Consider the following 7,380-nt stretch of genomic DNA (forward strand, 5'->3'; position numbering starts at 1 on the left):
AAGATGAAAGCATGTGATTTATACATAAAAGTGTTTAGGAAAGCACTGACATATGTGTAATTGTTAGATCCTGAAAACTCAAGAATGTAAAAACAAGGACCTCAGAGCCAGTAATCTTGGTTAGTCAAAGCTCACAGCATCACAGTCTATTGTCTTTATGTTTACTGAGTAGAGCTAAGACATCTTGCTGTTTTTTCCATATACACTCCACACGGTTTTCCCAAATGTTTTTTCCCCAAATTCCTCAGTCACATGAAATAAAAGACTTTGAAGATGATCATTAAGAATTTGCCATGGAAAATAAAACTGCTTGGTGCTTAAATTGGACTTCACTGTCTGCTTGTCTCTTCAGCTGCCACTTACTTGGAGTATATTTGAATCCATTTAATCAATGAACTCATAAAAACGACCTCAGTTTAAATTTGTATGAGCCAGAACCTTGTATATCACATGCATTATACCCATATGCTTTACTGTAAGACTCTACACTTTGGTAGGTATAAGCAAGAGGTGATGATGTCATACCACACAGTATATACATAATAGTTAATAAATCATGTTCACCCTATAATGAGTATTGCCAATGTGGAGGAATTGTAAACCTGCAAAGCTGACACTAAGATTGTCTTTCAAGGTACTTTTTAGCAATAAAAATGTCTGCAATTAGATAAATGCAAGATAAAAAGTTTACTGTGGATCATTTCAAGCAAAGCAAATATTGCTTAAACCTTTGTTAACCAAAATAAAGGTATATTTTATTTTTATTTGTTTAATCATAAGAACTGTGCAATTTAGACACGTTTGGCACATGTTAACATTATGGTTGCTAGGTAACAACTACAGCATTACCTCTGCATGTCTCATATCTGGGGACTCCCTAAAAGCTCTATATTTCGTCCAGGGGTTGGGACTTACAATCTATTGCGACCATGGCAACCAACTTTAAACAGTGTTTTCCTATTCACGTGCTTGGTCTAAAAAAAACGGTCTTGTCTTTTTGACAAGACAAAGCTACACAGTTAGGCCAAACAACAGCCAATAGCGGTTATGCTCGCAAATGTGGCTTCTTGTCAATATATTTTCTCAATCAGGTTAAGGTTAGGATCAGGGTTAGGTTTAGTAACAGGTAAGTTTAGAATTTTTTGTTAGGTCTGATAATCATTTCTTGGCAAACTGGGCTATAATTATTTTGACAAAAGAAAATTACAAATAAATAAAGTTATTAAGCCTGCCACACACTACAGAATTTTTCAATCTCAAGTCATTTTTAAATACACGCCAAAAGGCGCAGCCCATAGATTTTAAATCTCTGAGGGCAAAGACTGCAACGATATGGCAGCAAAGAGATCATGTGCCACAAGCACCTCTGTTTCCTGACTAGAATAAAACGACTCGCTTTGAGACTCTAGAGTGTTCAAAAGATCAGAGCATTGCACTTATAGTTTAGATTGAAATCAAAACCATGTTATTATTATTTGTGAAATGTGGTGCACTTGTTCAGATAAATGCTTTTTTTTTAATGCACAGAAGGCTGGTGATAAATGACACAGGAAGTAGAGTCACTATTGCTAATCTGCAGCAGCTTCACCCTGATCCTCGCTGCATGGACGTAAACAGACACTTGTGAGGAACTACTCTCGCCTTTTTACTTTTTAAAGAGGGCTTCTAACTGGATGAATAGCACTGTTTAGTGGACTGGGTGTCATTATTTGCGGAGGACAATTTATAGTGGATAATACAGATGAGAATGCTGAAGTTTAAGAGAGATGAGCCGCTGTGATTTAAAAATTTCATTTGAGGATCCAAAATTGGTTACGCTGAATATCAGGAGAAAAAAATCAAGTCTAAATCAGGCAAATTATCCTGTAGTGTGTGGCGGGATTTTGTTAACTGTATTTAACAGATCACAAAAAATACTGTCAGTGCTGTAGAATGTTAATATTTACTGTGATTACATCTTCAAATTGATTTAATTCCATGTGTGTGTGTGGGGGGGTGTATATATATATATATATATATATATATATATATATATATATATATATATATATATATATATATATATATATATATATATATATATATATATATATATATATAAAATGATGTTATATAATGATGTCAACTATGTTTAGTGAAATAGTCTTACATGTCAGTATTCCTAACTTTCTTAACACATCTTAAGTAGTTTGGGCATTACACCACTGCTAACAACAATAAACATGCTAACTGCACTCCAAAGTTAGTGTTAAATACTTTTAAGATAAAGAAATATACACAAGAGTAAACATGATATTTGCTATACATTGTTTATTTTTGGAACAAGTTAATGCATTTTATAGCAAAAGACAAAGTTAAAATCTGTCAACTAGACAAATCGCTGCAGGAGTGAAGATGTTTCACTGCTCATCCAAGCCGCTTCTTCAGTTCAGAACTCAAGACTCGACTTGTACAACGATTTGTCCAGTTGACAGATTTTAACTTCATCTTTTGCTATGGATCAGACATGGATCATGCATTCTAACATATTTCAAAAGAAACGTTCTTTCTATTGAAATGGTTCAAAATGCATTTTCTTATCAATTTATGGGCCTACTGAAACGCCCTCCTCAGTCTAGAGAAGAAGCGTGACAGGGCAGACTTGGGGCGGGTGGTGAACGCTCTCAGCTCGTTATTGAGATGGGTCACTACAGCTGTTTCAAAAGCTGCAGCATCTGATGCACAAGCAGCCCCCAGGAGGGCGCTAGAGGCCCCATACTCCACTTTGAGACGTTTGGCTGCTCTTTTGCCAATTTTTTGTAAGGCCTCACAGCTGATATCAGCATCTTCATCGACAATGAGATGCTCCTGGATCTTTCTATGTAACTCCTCAGCCATTATACTGGTGTCATGATTGGGGATTCTTGCCATTTCAAACATTTTTTTGACACAAGCCTCTGTAAGGCTGTACGTCACTTGATGTCCACAGGGGGGCGCAGGCGGGTTGCTCGTCTCTGATATGGTTTGTTGGACAGTGGACATTTCATCTGTCGGTTGGTGCGGGGTGTGTTCTGCTGGCTCATGTTCCGTGGCACTTGGTGCTGGTGAAGTGCTGCTCTGGTGTTCTTCAGGCAGAGTCGGACTCAGGCTGCAGACATCTTCAGACTCCCCTTGGTGAGTGGTGGTTGGGGTTGGTTCACACCACTCTATGATGCCATGGTTTTCTCTTGTAACTCCAATGAAGGCCAACTGTGACAGGACTTCCACAGGCAGAACCTGTAGGTTCACTGATGCCGGGTGGACCTTCTCCTGGGGCTCGTGGTTTGCATCGGTAAGGGGTGCAGTGCCCTGGGTGACATCAGGTACGTGTTGTTGTTGTATGTCATCCAAAGAAACATTTTGATTGACAGTGGTAACTTCCTGTGAAATAGTTTCCAATGAGCCTTCCTGGAGGGCGTCAGGTTCCATATCCTGGAGCGTGTCTGGTACCATGTCCTGGTGCTCTGATGTTGATACATCTTCCTGTACCTCAGGTGTGGTGGCCTCACTAACCTCAGATAAATGGACTGGGGCAGCTTCAGAGACCATCTCTTCAGTACCTGAAGGAGCTTGTGGCTCACACCACTGGACTGTGTTGTTGTCATTCCGAATCACACCCATTGCCATCAACATAGGGAGGACATCTGGAGACAGCAGGTGGAGCTTGTCATCTCTGGCTTCTGTGCATGTGTCCTCCGGCAGAGTTTCAGACGCTTCTTCTTGAGGAACACCAGATGTGACTTCTTCAGTAACCACATCAGGCTGTTGTAGGTCCACTGGTGCAGACTGGAGCTCTTCCTCAGATTGGGTCACTGGTTTGATCATCTCCTGAGGAGGTGGGGGGTGCGCAGGACATGTCTCCTCTGGTGAGTCCTCTGAAACACTGGTGTCCTTAGGTGGGTTTGTAGCCATAAGCCTTTCTTTCATAGCTTTAAATGCTTGCATGCGTTCCAGCTTGTATAATTCCTGCTGTCGGACAACATGCTGCTGGAACATCTGCTCCTGGTGAGGATGCAACCTTGGGTTGTGCATCTCCATGAGCTCCTTATACCCCATCATCTCCAGCATTTTGTGTGCTGCCCTGGTCTTGGCTGCCTTTTTGGAGGAGGCCATTCCCTGGCAGGACATGTTTCCAACTCTTACCTCCACACAGAAGGTGGTGCTGTAGCGGTCATGTTGTACAAACGAGACCACCCTGTACTCAGGAGATCTTTGCTTCCTCACATCCAGTATTTCTGAGAGGGCGCAGATTGGATTTCTATTATAGAAATAGTATGGACGTTCCACAGGGTCCTCCAGATCCATGTGGGGTTTACGCCAGTACGGAGTCGCCTTCTCTGGCACTGGAAGCTTCTTCAGGTCCTCCACCACTTTCTTGGCTGCATTTGTTTTGGCCTTTTGTTTTGTGGGTCCATTGCCAAAGCCAACAAAGTTCCCCGCTCGTACTTCTGCGTGGAAGATTTTTGTAGGTGTTTGGCCCTCTTCTTCCACCTCAAACTGGACATGCAGATCATGCAATACAGCAAGATCATGCAAAAGTGTCAAGTCTGACTTGTAATCCTCCTTAGGTATTTCAGTTTCCATTTTGTAGTGTTAACTGAACCGCAAATCTACTTTTATGCAAGAGTTTCTGTGAAATTGTCTCTCTGTTCGACGAGTCTGGTTGTTTGTGTCCAGTGCTCTGACTATGCTCTCACTAAATCTGAAGGGTGTGATGTCACCAAGCGAGGCGTGACGTCATAAAGGATGGAATGTCATTGTCATGGCAACAATCCATTGGTTTGAAGAGAAGGAGAATGGTGACAGTTGCCATAGCAATATACAATTCCAATTTTACATTAGTTAAGTCGCAGGTTGTGGGAAAAAAGTAATTTTTTTTTTTTTACAAAAATAAGAGAAGTAGCACTGAGTTCTAAAATGAAATACCTCTACCTTTCTCATCGACATAAAAAATCCTATAGAAAATGCAAACACAATTCACGTGCTTGTACACATTTCTTCTGACTGCTTAAACCAGACATGGGCAAACCTTGGCCCTGGGGCGACACACAGCCCTTTGGGCTTATTAATCCGGCCCGCCAAACATGACCAACATATATTAAATAGCTAAGGGGAAACCTTGTTCAATTTACCTTTTCAACAAATTATTGATCTTTTGGCACTTGATAAAACAGAATGTGAGTTTTTCTGCTGTGTTTATTTAACTGAAATTTTATCAATCAATTATTAATTTTATTAATACATTTGGAAAACAATTTGTACAATGAGCCTTACATATTCATGTTTTTCTACATGTTACAGTCTTCATATATGTTACTACTGCACCTTTAAATTTGGCTAAATTTTTTGAAGAAGAAATATCCTCATAATCACATTAAAATATGAATTTGACTTTTCAAATAATACGCAAAATGAACCAGTGACTTTCTGGTTGTCGGATGAACGCTTAACTCACTAAAGGACTGCATTCTAAATTACAGGATGACAAGCCAAAATTAAGTGAGAAAGAAGTTTATCAGTGTCAGTAGCATCACCACGTCCTCGCACTTTGAGGTTTTATACACCATTAAAGTCTTAACTCTAAGCTTTAATTAGGTTTCATGTGCCATGTTTAGAAACAGATTGCATTTTAATTGTCCATTCAAGTGTCTGAGATATATGGATGTCAACAAGTCAAGTTTTAAATAGGGGGTATTATGAGCTTTCTACCATGTTATAACGTGGTTCCCTCATCAAAAACATGCCTGAAGAGGTTTTTATGTCATCCGTGCATGTTTCAGTAATTTAGCGATCTCTCCAGGGTCCTATTTGAACCCTCATTATGGTTAGCTGTAAGATTCTGTCCAATGCTCAGCCCACAAGACTATTTCATCCACACTCCCACATGACGATTCTCCATAAATGTACAAAATATGATTCAAAACTGTACACAACAACTTCACAAACCTGATGCGGTTTGCAGTATTTTCATTAGTGCTCAGAAGGAAGTCAAAAATTATCAGAGCGCCAAAAATGAAAGTGAGACTTATAAAATATGTTAATATGTTGTTTTCGGTGAACTACCATTTAAAAAAAATGGTACCATGGTGATCTAAATATGTTAAGTGTTAGCAGGTAATACCCCATAGAAGTAAAATACTCTCTCTTTAACCAACCCAAAAGCATGCTGAGTGGAGAGCTCTCATTTAAAACAGGGAAACTCCGTTTGAACATTTCAGCACACGCTTTGGGGTGACTTTTGTCCTGGAGTTGTAAATATGCTGTGGTTAGCCGCAAGAATCTTGACTGGCTCTGCGTTTTAAGTGCATGGCCCCATATGTGAAGTCGTTTAACATGGTGACACAATGCACCAAACTACAGCAAAAGAAATTAAATTCCCAAACTTCAAGAGTTTTGAGTTTCCCAAGGTTTTGGAAAGAGCTTATTAAATTGATGAAGAAAGTTGAAATGTGTGTTATGTGTAAGATTTAATGTTAAGTCTGTGTACTTATTATGTGTGTTTAAATGACAGTTAGACATTGTGTTGTAACTCTCAAATCATATTTTTCAAAGAAATATTCAAAGTTATATTTAGGCTATATGTTTGGGCTGTGGTCTTGTGAAAATGTCATTCAGTGGAAGCCAAATTAGCATCTTTGAAGGCTAAATGTGAACATGTTACTTCCTTAGTTTAAGTTGCACATATTACAAAATATAGTAACAAAGTGGGCGCTTGTTCTGTTTTGTATGTTGTTATAGAAAAGCTTTTGAATGTTTTGAATGTTTGAATTTTAAATGTTTCATTCACACATGTTTGAGTAATGCTGGATTATTAGTCTGCCTACATCTCCAAAGATCAAAATGCTCTATTCCACCTTGTGATGTCATGAAGCGGTAATTTACAACCAGCAACCAATTACCTTTTATTTAGGAAAGATTTGAAATTTCAGGGCTGAAATGATCCAGATGAATCTAGTGAAGGTGTTTGAAGTTTAAAAACACTGTGGAGCACTTCCTGTATTACCACATCCTCACAGAGAAGAACTCAGCCTAAATATGCAGGGTCTGTGTGTTAAAAATGTGTGAATGGAAAAAAGCCCTTTTTAAAGTGCCTTGAAGGTGTAAAAGCGCTATATAAAAATGTTACCATTTACAAAAATACTCTTTGCACTTGAACCATCCTTCCATGTGACTGTTACAAGCACACAGCGATCCATCTCCAGATCTAGGACTAGGCTTGGTCAGGACTAGTTGCCAATTCTCTAGGTTTTTTTTTGTTTTTGTTTTTGGTTGTTGGGGGAAACCAGACTGCCCAGATTGAACCATAACACAACCCAAGAAATCACAAAAATGCAAATACAGAAAAACTCCACACAATTTAGG

The sequence above is a fragment of the Periophthalmus magnuspinnatus genome, chromosome 6 (assembly GCF_009829125.3).
Source record: "Periophthalmus magnuspinnatus isolate fPerMag1 chromosome 6, fPerMag1.2.pri, whole genome shotgun sequence".
NCBI lineage: Eukaryota > Metazoa > Chordata > Actinopteri > Gobiiformes > Gobiidae > Periophthalmus > Periophthalmus magnuspinnatus.